The sequence below is a fragment of the Pogoniulus pusillus genome, chromosome 8, assembly GCF_015220805.1.
Source record: "Pogoniulus pusillus isolate bPogPus1 chromosome 8, bPogPus1.pri, whole genome shotgun sequence".
Lineage (NCBI taxonomy): Eukaryota > Metazoa > Chordata > Aves > Piciformes > Lybiidae > Pogoniulus > Pogoniulus pusillus.
The window spans coordinates 33,832,745-33,843,164 of NC_087271.1; the positions used below are offsets into that span (position 1 = coordinate 33,832,745).

The 10,420-nt window shown below is 46.6% G+C and overlaps 1 protein-coding gene and 1 non-coding gene across 2 annotated transcripts in view; one reads left to right on the plus strand and one right to left on the minus strand.

Moving 5' to 3' along the window:
* BCAR3 (BCAR3 adaptor protein, NSP family member) overlaps positions 1-9,791 on the minus strand; it is a 98,067-nt gene extending 88,276 nt beyond the window's left edge. The window contains exon 1 of the mRNA XM_064148031.1: positions 9,624-9,791. The gene's annotated coding sequence lies outside the window, so the exon portion shown is untranslated. The remainder of the gene's footprint in view (positions 1-9,623) is intronic.
* On the plus strand, positions 9,438-9,522 carry TRNAR-UCU (transfer RNA arginine (anticodon UCU)). Its single transcript is given in 2 exon segments — positions 9,438-9,474; positions 9,487-9,522. It is a non-coding gene; the product is annotated as a tRNA-Arg (tRNA).
* Positions 9,792-10,420: the final 629 nt, after the last annotated feature.

The following is a 10,420-nucleotide window of genomic DNA, read 5'->3' on the forward strand; positions in this document are numbered from 1 at the left end:
AACCTCATGAGGTTAAACAAGACCAAGTGCAAGGTCCTGCATCTGGGTTGAGGCAATCCCAAGCACAAATACAGGCTAGGCAGTGACTGGCTAGAGAGACCCTGAGGAGAGGGACATGGGAGTGCTGGTACACAAGAGGCTCAACATGAGCCAGCATGTGCACTTGCAGCCCAGAAAGCCAAGCAGAGCCCGGGCTGCATCAGGAGAAGTGTGGCCAGCAGGTCAAGGGAGGTGATTTTCCCCCTCTACCCCACTCTGGTGAGACCCCAGCTGAAGTACTGTAGTCAGTTCTGGAGCCCCCATTACAAGAAGGATGTGGACATGCTGGAGTGTGTCCAGAGAAGGGCCATGAGGATGATCAGAGGGCTGGAGCACCTCAGCTATGAGGACAGAGTGGAAGATTTGGGGCTGTTCAGTCTGGAGAAGAGGAGGCTCCCAGGTGACCTTCTTGTGGCCTTCCAGTATCTGAAGGAGACCTACAAAAAAGCTGGGGAGGGACTTTTTACACTATCAGGGAGTGACAGGACTAGGGAGAATGGTTCAGACTGGCCATGAGGAGGAAGTTGTTGAGCATGAGAGTGGTGAGAGGCTGGAATGGGTTGCCCAGGGAGGTGGTTGAGGCCCATCCGTGGAGGCGTTTAAGGCCAGGCTGGAAGAGGCTCTGGCCAGCCTGTCCCTGCCCGTGGCAGGGAGGTTGGAACTAGATGATTCTTGTGGTTACTTCCAACCCTGACTGATTCTACAGGAAAAAAAAAAAAAGAATGATTACCAAACTGTGCTGCAAGGCCAAGACAGTCTTAGAATTTGGGAATTCCTGGCACCCAGTCCATTACCTCACACTGCACATGGATCTTAGATATAAAAATCAAAATCATGAATTGTTATACAGCTACATTAAGTGAATATTCAAGTTGACAAAGCAAATTTAGAAGCAAACCTTTAAAATATAATCCATGCCTGATGATTCTAAAAATCCACAGAGGGATCATTTTACTGAAAATTTCCAGTACAGTAAAATCAACACACATTTGAAAGAGATCTAGTAAAAACTTGTTAGGGGAATTATGAGAAGAGTGTACATATAATTCTGGGCTAGATTCCCAGCCTGTGTAATATTTGCATTTAAAAGACTACCAAAAGGACATAATTTTAAAATAGCATTGTTTCTGCAATTAGATCAGAGTCAGTGCTCTGTGAGTCAGTCTGCTGAGTCAATCACATTCATAACTGAGTAAGGAGCAAAATTTAACCAAGAATAACAGCTTTTAATCATTTTAGAAGATACCTCACAAGCTCCTTCTAGAAATGGCACCAACCAACTACATACAACCTTAGTGACACAATCATTTGCATCCCTGAGGTGATGATGATACAAACAGTTCACAGGAGGACACAACAACTTTTCAGCTGTTGACAAAAATAGTCCATGCAGTACTGGTGGCACACTCTGGGAAATTTAGAAAGTGCAATAAATCCCATAATACTTAAGTCCCCCATCAGAGAAAGAAGGCTCTGCAGCCATTTCTCTTCCTGATAATTTTCAGGGGAAATCCAAATCAATACAGATTAAAAGCTTTATTTTTGTTTTTTAATTCCCCTGAAAGAAAGGGAATGACAACACTGAAAACCTGCATTTATTAACCAGGGACATCTTCAACTGACAAAAATCAATTTCCCTTTCTCTCTTAAAAGGAAGCATCATGCCAACTCTGTCCATTACAAAAAATAAGGCACTCCAGGCCATATTCTACTCTTACTAACATTGGCAGAGCCTTGAAATAACACTACTGGTTTATTCATAATTGAGTAAGGAACAAAATTTCACCACGAACAACAGCTTTTAATCCTTTTAGAAGATACCTCACAAGCTCCTTCCAGAACTGGCACAGGCTACATACAACCTTAGGGACACAATTAGAGATACAATAATGCAGATAAGGTGATGATGATAAATACAGTTAATAGGAGGAAACAATAACTTTCAGCTGTTGAGAAAAATAGTCCACATGGTACTGGTGGCACACTCTGGGAAATTTAAAAAGAGCAATAAATCCCATTAACACTGAAGTCCCCCATCAAAGAAACAAGAGTCTGCAGCCATTGATCTTCCTATTTATATTCAGAGGAAATCCAAATCAATACAGATTAAAAGCTTCCCCCCCCCCCAATTCCCATAAAAGAAAGGGAATGACAACACTGAAAGCCTGCATTTATTAACCAGGGACATCTTCAATTGACAAAAATCAATTTCCCTTTCTCTCTTAAAAGGCAGCATCATGCCAACTCTGTCCATTACAAAAAATAAGGCACTCCAGGCCATATTCTACTCTCACTAATATTGACAGAGCCTTGAAATAACTCTGCTGGTTTGGTTTTGTTAGTTCAGATTCAGAGTGATTCAAATGAAAGCAGAAGATAACCTAGTGTTTTTGCTTACAAAACATTCCTGTTATCTGCACTGAACTAGATGACTGCACGGCACCACTGCTTAAACACAGCCCATCACTCCCAGAGCACATGGGTGAGAAGAGAAAGCAAATACTGCATGTAAATGGTGTGGGAAAAGGTAAGGATTTTAAAAGATTATTTCAGTCTTATTATCTTTTAATCACATACTCAAACTCTCACTTTTAAACTGCATACTTGATTTTGAGTTAAAATCATATATTAATAATCTCAAAGTACAATGCCTTACTGTGTGTGCTAGTGAAACACATCCTACTCCTTTTGATCATTTTGAAAGTCTGGAGACCAAATCTGAATACCTGCTATTGGTTTAGAAAGAACTAAGTGACTGAGCTGAGGAAAACTGAATACACAGGCAACAGGAGAACTCCATCGTCCAAGGTTTTTCACTTTGCACAGTTGTGACACAAATGAAAACTCCCAGCTTAACACATTCCAGTCATACTATTCACTTGACTTTAATGCAAAAAAAAAAGTATATTCTTGGTTTGCACTTCACTGAATATGAATACAGAAATACTAGATCAGGGGTCCAAGAAAAGACTGTGTACAAGTCAACTATGTATACAATTTTCAACAAGGATATCTTGCAAGTCCAGTAGGACTGAGCAAACCTAGAGGACCTAGTAAACCTAAAAGGAGAAAGGAAGCTTGCTTAAGAGCAGCTAAACCATCTGAGTACATTCTATTAGATATCTTCTGCCACTGAAGTTTGATCTATGGAAAGTGACAAATGAGGTAGATAATAGTAAGAAAATTCCTCTGGAAATGCTTTATCAAAATATTAAAGTTACCTTACAGGTGACAAGCTTGCACAATGACACTGGGAATAAGAAGCATCTACTGTCTACACATTGCAGAAGGAAAAAACGGAGTAGACTGCACTGCCTACAGTCACACAGCATGGTAGGTGCTGTGAGTTAAGCAAATCACAGCACACAAGAGTGGAATAAGAATGCAAAAGTTTGGGATTAAACCACTAGACATACATGCTTTTTCTTCTGACGTGCACAGAAGATGAGCTGTACTAACATCTGAAAAGCTTTACAGGAACTACTTGACTGTGTAAATATTTGTTGGTTTGACTTGAATTAAAAAAAGTAAGAGCCTAGATAATTACACCTAGACTTCAAAATGTAAGACAAGAACAAAACTTTTGCACTGATAAATTAATCTCCAATTATTAATTGAAGCATGTTGTCCTTAGGACTGCTTTGACTCACAAATATGAGAATTGAGGGGGGAAAAAAAGGGAAAAAAAGTGTAGCTCGTTGCTTTGTTCCCTCTGAAAAGTACAAATAACATAATAAGATCATATAAAAATACATAGCCCCCCCAAAAAAAAAGGCTGCAAGACAGACAGAAATCCCAACACAGGGAGGTCAAAGACCAAAGGTAATTGCAGTTACGAAAATTAATTCACAGAATACAACTTCAGCAAAGCAGCCAAAAGAGCAAGCTTGGAGTTTCCACCAGACTTGAAATGTTAATAAAAAGCAAAAGAAGAATGTCTTTTCAGAATATCAAAGAGGAGTAGATCTCCAATGCCCTAGTAGTCACATGGAGATTACAGGCCTCGCTGAGGAAAAGGCAGAGATGCAACAGTATCTACCAACATGGAGCATTTACCTTCATGTTAGGAAAATAATGATTTTTAAAACAATAGAAATAAACTGAAAGAAACCTCCGTGAATAAGTTATTTTCAGTAGCCTCTGGCTCAGTGCATGCCATCTTTTTTCCTGCCAGTTCAAAGGGTGCAACCTGATCTAGTGGAAGGTGTCCCTGCCCATGTGAATAGTGTTAGAACCTCAGTGCCAGACAAGGTTATAGAACCGATCATCTTGAGCGCCATCACAAAGCACCTAGAGGACGGCCAAGGGATCAGGCCCAGCCAGCATGCGTTTAGGAAGGGCAGGTCCTGCCTGACCAACCTGATCTCCTTTGATGATCAGGTTACCTGCCTGGAGGTGTTGAAGAAAAGCCTGGATGAGGCACTTAGTGCCATGGTCTAGTTGATTGGCTAGAGATGGGTGCTAGGTTGGACTGGATGATCTTGGAGGTCTCTTCCAACCTGGTTGATTCTACGATTCTTTTGAACACTACACAGATGAACCATAGCATCAGGGCCATAATAACCCCTACTTCAAGGGAAAGAAAAAAACTCCATTGTCTAAGGGTCTTATTTAGGTAATTTCCACACAATAAACATTTTGTCTGCAGCTTTCTATGAAGTCTTGCTCTCAAGAAGTATATTTTCCTCTAAGGGTTCTGCAAGAAAGATGATGGTTCTGACAACAAACACCTATCAGAGCTCTGTATATTTGGACAACAGGCTTTTGAAATAAATTCACTGAAGTTCAAATCTTACCCTAGAGAATTTTTATTTTACCTCATAATTAAATAATTTAATGATGAAACCCAAGCTGTAAAAGGTCTCTTGAAGAACCTTTATTTTTCTTTAAATCAATGAAAGAGTTGTAAAGGTCTGCCACTGCACTTGCTGTCTTGTGTCAAGGTGTTCCTACCTTGGTTTCTCTTCCTATTTAAAATCAGCAAAATGCCACCTAGCTGAGTTCAGTGAACATTTTGTAAGTGCCAGTAACTAAACCCAGCACAACTGTATTCCTGGAAACTTCTTCTCCCTGAAACAGAGAACAAAGTTCAAGAGGAACTAAGATGAAAGGTAGCTTGCAACAGAAGTGAACTTCGGTCAGTCCCAGAAGAGGGAAAAGTCCAAAGCCTTTGACACTGTTTGCCACAACAAGCTCCTGGCAAAGCTGGCAGCTCATGGCTTGGACAGATTCACTCTGATATGGGTCAAGAATTGGCTGGAGGGCCGGGTTCAGAGAGTGGTGGTGAATGGTGCCACATCCAGTTGGCAGCTGTCACTAGTGGTGTTCCCCAAGGATCAGTGCTGGGCCCAGTCCTGTTCAACATCTTTACTGATGATCTTGACCAGGGGATTGAGTCCAGCATCAGTAAGTTTGCAGATGACACCAAGCTAAGAGCAGGTGTGGATGTCTTGGAGGCTAGGAGAGCCCTTCAGATGGATTGTGACAGGCTGGATGGGTGGACAGAAGCAAATGGGATAAGATTTAACAATGCCAAGTGCAGGGTTCTGCACTTTGTCCACAACAACCCCAAGCAGCACTACAGGATGGGGACAGAGTGGCTGGAGAGCATCCAGGCAGAAAGGGACCCGGGGGTACTGGTAGATAGTAGCTGAACATGAGCCAGCAGTGTGCCTAGGTGGGCAAGAGAGCCAATGGCATCCTGGCCTGGATCAGGAACAGTGTGGCCAGTTGGACAAGGGAGGTTATTCTTCCCCTGTACTCAGCACTGGTCAGGCCACACCTTGAGCCCTGTGTCCAGTTCTGGGCTCCTCAGTTCTAGAGAGATGTTGAGATACTGGAATGTATCCAGATAAGGGCAACAAAGCTGGTGAGGCACCTCGAACACAGCCCTGAGAGGAACGGTTGAGGGAGCTGGGGGTGTTTAGGCTGGAGAAGAGGAGGCACAGGGGGATCTCACTGCTGTCTACAAGTACCTGAAGGGAGGCTGTAGCCAGGTGGGGATTGGTGTCTTCTGCCAGGCATCCAGCAACAGAAGAAGGGGACACAGTCTCAAATTGTGCTGGGGGAGATACAGGCTGGATGTTCGGAGGAAGTTCTTGCCTGAGAGAGTGATTGGCATTGGAATGGGCTGCCCAGGGAGGTGGGGGAGTTGCCGTCCCTGGAGATGCTCAAGAAGAGACTGACTGAGGCACTTAGTGCCATGGTCTAGTTGATTGGACAGGTCTGGGTGACAGATTGGACTGGATGATCTTGGAGGTCTCTTCCAACCTGGTTCATTCTATGATTCTAAAGACCGATCCAGGCACCGGCAGAGGATCATCTCATTGGTCGTTCTGCCTAACATACCACTTTTCATTAGTTCATGAACTGAAGAGCTGGCCTGTTTCTCAAGCAGCAGCTCCATCTGCTGTTGGAAAGAACATGTGGACTTCACATTGGGATTACATTCACAGTATAGAAAAGTTAAAAATGTTGAAATCTCTCTGAAAAAAATCCAAATACTTCCTCAGCCAGGGAAGTAAATAAACAGGACCAACAGCCAGCATTTACATACCTGTGTAAAGCAAGTAATCAAAACAAAAACACGGGAGGAAGTAACCACCGTATGAGTCAATGCCCTTGGGGCTTATTTCACAGCAAACTTTAATTCTTCACCACCTACAGTCATTTGGTACAGGTTCAAGGGTACCATGTTACCAAATCACATTGCTCAGGTACTGATACTTGCCTCACCCCAAAATAATATGCCCAGGTACTCACAAAGTACAAGATTGTGGTGACTTTTAGTTACTTGCAAGTTGCATAAACATAATTTTACTCTTACTTTGAACATTATCTCAGCTCTTAAAAGAAAGAGAACTGCTGGTTTTATGCAGCCCAGGGCCTTGAAGACTCAAAAACTTTCCATACTCTGCATTTGTTTGCCAGAAGCAGTATGAAGAGTTTTGTCTAACAGAACAGTTGTGGTGGCAAGACTATACAGACCCAGAGCTTTTAAGCTGAGTCAGTCCTGCCCTGAATTGTGTACAACTTGGTATATCTTGTTTTGTGTTTATAACTGCTCTGGCTCCACAAGAGTTTGTTTAGCTTGAGATTGCACCTCCAATATGGTAGTTGCTGCAGCTACTGAACCCTTCCAGTTTCTAGGCAGCATCGCAAGAGCTATTTAATAATCAGCCAGCTCATGAGCTTTGGCTTCCCGCTGGCCACAGCCACAGAAGCTGACATCACAAGAATCACAAGGTGCACTAGTACCAGTGTGCCTTCATTTCCTGAGTTACCTTGGTTGTTCATTACACCCAGTATCTCAGCCCTCTCCACAATAGCTAGTGGACTGTGTATTTTAATCAGTTTATTTTACCCGAGTTGATTAGCTTCCTGGTTCCTCAGATTTTAGGGTGCCTGTATTTTCATGTTGGTTTTTTTTTTCCATTCTTCTGAAGATAGGTATTTTTTAATTATTACAAAGTGAAACAGGAGATTCTTACAAAACCACTGTACTGCATTACTTAGGCCCTGGCACTACGAGCAGCCCCGTCCCTGAGGACTGGGAGTCATCCCAGAGGCAGGTGGCAGAAAGCCACAGTCTTCTCCTGGTCTCAAAATTCAGTTTTGGGGATTTTTAGTTTTAGAATAACCTTATACTCCTGTCTTTTGGGGGTTTTAATATGCTTATTCTTGATTTTATTAAAATAACATCAAAGACTTGTTTCAGATCCTAATTAAGTGCTTAAAGGAAAATCTCATTTTACTGAATCCACTCAGGGGTTTGCTGTGATTTTAGAACAGATACAGTTCAGTCATTGTTCCTTGTAATGGATTTAGCAATAGGCATTCACAGTACTGGAACAACGATTCAAGTATACTGTAATGGTTCCACCCACACTGAAAACGCTGTCACAGAATAGAATATTACTTACCTGATTTATTTTCTTCTTCTTTATTCTTTCCATTTACAAGGTGGGAGTGAAGTGAGGCAGGGTGCGTCAAAAATATTCTAAGGTACTGATTTCCAGGTGTAGTTCCCATATCCCATTTCTTTGTCAATTCAAATGGCTGACAGAGATTGCATGGACTAGTCACCTACGTCTTGCCTTCCAGATTACCACACTTCTTCCTTTCTTTCCCCCTCCTCACTCCTGGTGTGGCACTGGAAAGCCAGCAAAATGCTGCAGTGTATGGGATGCTCAGTAAACACAGCTAAACTTTTCTATGTTCCTTTAATTCAGATGCTGCTACTTAAAACCAAACCTCCCATATCTAAACTGCCCCTAAGGAACATACAATGCTGGAAATCATTAACGTTAAGATAACTCGGCGTAGTTTCCATGTCTTTGGCACTGCCAGTGAAAGGAGGGCACTTGTCTGCAATGTTTATATTTACTCCAGAAGTGCCTTAGAATCATAGAATCAAGCAGGTTGGAAGAGACCTCCAAGATCATCCAGTCCAACCTATCCCCCAGCCCGGTTCAGTCGTCTAGACCATGGCACTAAGTGCCTCATCCAGTCTTTTCTTGAAGACCTCCGGGGACGGTGCCTCCACCACCTCCCTGGGCAGCCCATTCCAATGGGAAATCACTCTCTCTGTGAAGAACTTTCTGCTAACATCCAGCCTATACTTCCCCTGGCACAGCTTGAGACTGTGTCCCCTTGTTCTGTTGCTGGTTGCCTGGGTGAAGAGCCCAACCCCACCTGGCTACAACCTCCCTTCAGGCAGTTGTAGAGAGCAATGAGGTCACCCCTGAGCCTCCTCTTGTGCAGGCTGCACACCCCCAGCTCCCGCAGCCTCTCCTCCTGGGTTTGTGTTCCGGGCCCCTCCCCAGCTTTGTCGCCCTTCTCTGGACACTTTCCAGTGGAGTGTCGTAAAAAGTGCATTAGAAATAACTGCAACATGACAAATGTTGTATCTGTTAAAGCAAAGCCAGCTCACCCAATTCATCCTCACCTGTGTGAAGGCTCCCAATCCTATGGTGATTTCCTTACACAAATTTAAGGATGTTTGGAGGAACACTTCCCCCAAACGTAAGGATTAGTATTGAAAAAGCCCTGCTGGATGCCGGCAAATATTTTGTCTTGATTACTGATTAACTTAGTAACGTTAGTCTGTCAGGAGAAATAACAGCAGAGCCCTACGGTGAGCCCTTACCGCCTGGGGCCCCGCCGCGGGCAGCACTCAAAGTGCCGTCTAGAGGCTGTCTCGAGGCTCATTTACACAGCGGCCTGTGAGCCTGAGCCAGTTCACACCGGTTGGCAAAGAGCAAACGGCACAGGCGGCGGCGTTCGGCCGCGGGGCTGACGCACACTTCACCCGCGAGCCGCTCACGGGCCCCCCCGCTTCCCGCCACAGGGTCGCCTCGCGCAGGCTCTCTGAGCCGTGCGCAAAGACTCCAACAGGTGGCTCCGTGGCGCAATGGATAGCGCATTGGACTTCTAGAGGGTGAAGGGATTCAAAGGTTCCGGGTTCGAGTCCCGGCGGAGTCGTGTCTCCCATTTTTTTTCCCCTTTTTTCTTCCCCACTTCCCCCCGCCGCGCTTCTCCCACCTTCGTCTAACACGTTTGTACCCCACCCTCCCGTCACTTACCTCAGTGCCAGAGCAATCCGCTCGACCGACGTCTGGCGCTTCCCGGCGGCAGCTTCTGCCCAGAGTGGCTCTCTGGGCCCGCCTCCCGGCAAGGCCGACAGAGAGCAGTGAAGTCTGGGAACGCGTGGAGACGGAGCCGTGTGTCAGACAACCGTCTCCGCTCGACGTAAGATCCTTTCCCCACCACTGAGAAAGGTGGAGAGCGGAGGAGGGATGCAGTCACGCGTGTCCATCTGCTCCAGACCAGCATGAGCTCTGCTCCGCGTCGCGCCAGCGGTCCTCTAGCACGGCTACCGCCCGCGCGCCGCAAGGCAGCGCCCCGCGCGCGGGCAGCCCCACGCGCAGCTCGCCCGCCCCGGCCGGCAGCGCCCCGGGCGGGAGGCAGCTCGCCCGCCCCGGCCGGCAGCGCCCCCCGGCGGGAGGCAGCTCGCCCGCCCCGGCCGGCAGCGCCCCGGGCGGAAGGCAGCTCGCCCGCCCCGGCCGGCAGCGCCCCCCGGCGGGAGGCAGCTCGCCCGCCCCGGCCGGCAGCGCCCCCGGGCGGAAGGCAGCTCGCCCGCCCCGGCCGGCAGCGCCCCCCGGCGGGAGGCAGCTCGCCCGCCCCGGCCGGCAGCGCCCCGGGCGGAAGGCAGCTCGCCCGCCCCGGCCAGCAGTGCCCCGGCGGGAGGCAGCTCGCCCGCCCCGGCCGGCAGCGCCCCGGGCGGAAGGCAGCTCGCCCGCCCCGGCCGGCAGCGCCCCGGGCGGAAGGCAGCTCGCCCGCCCCGGCCGGCAGTGCCCCCGGCGGAAGGCAGCTCGCCCGG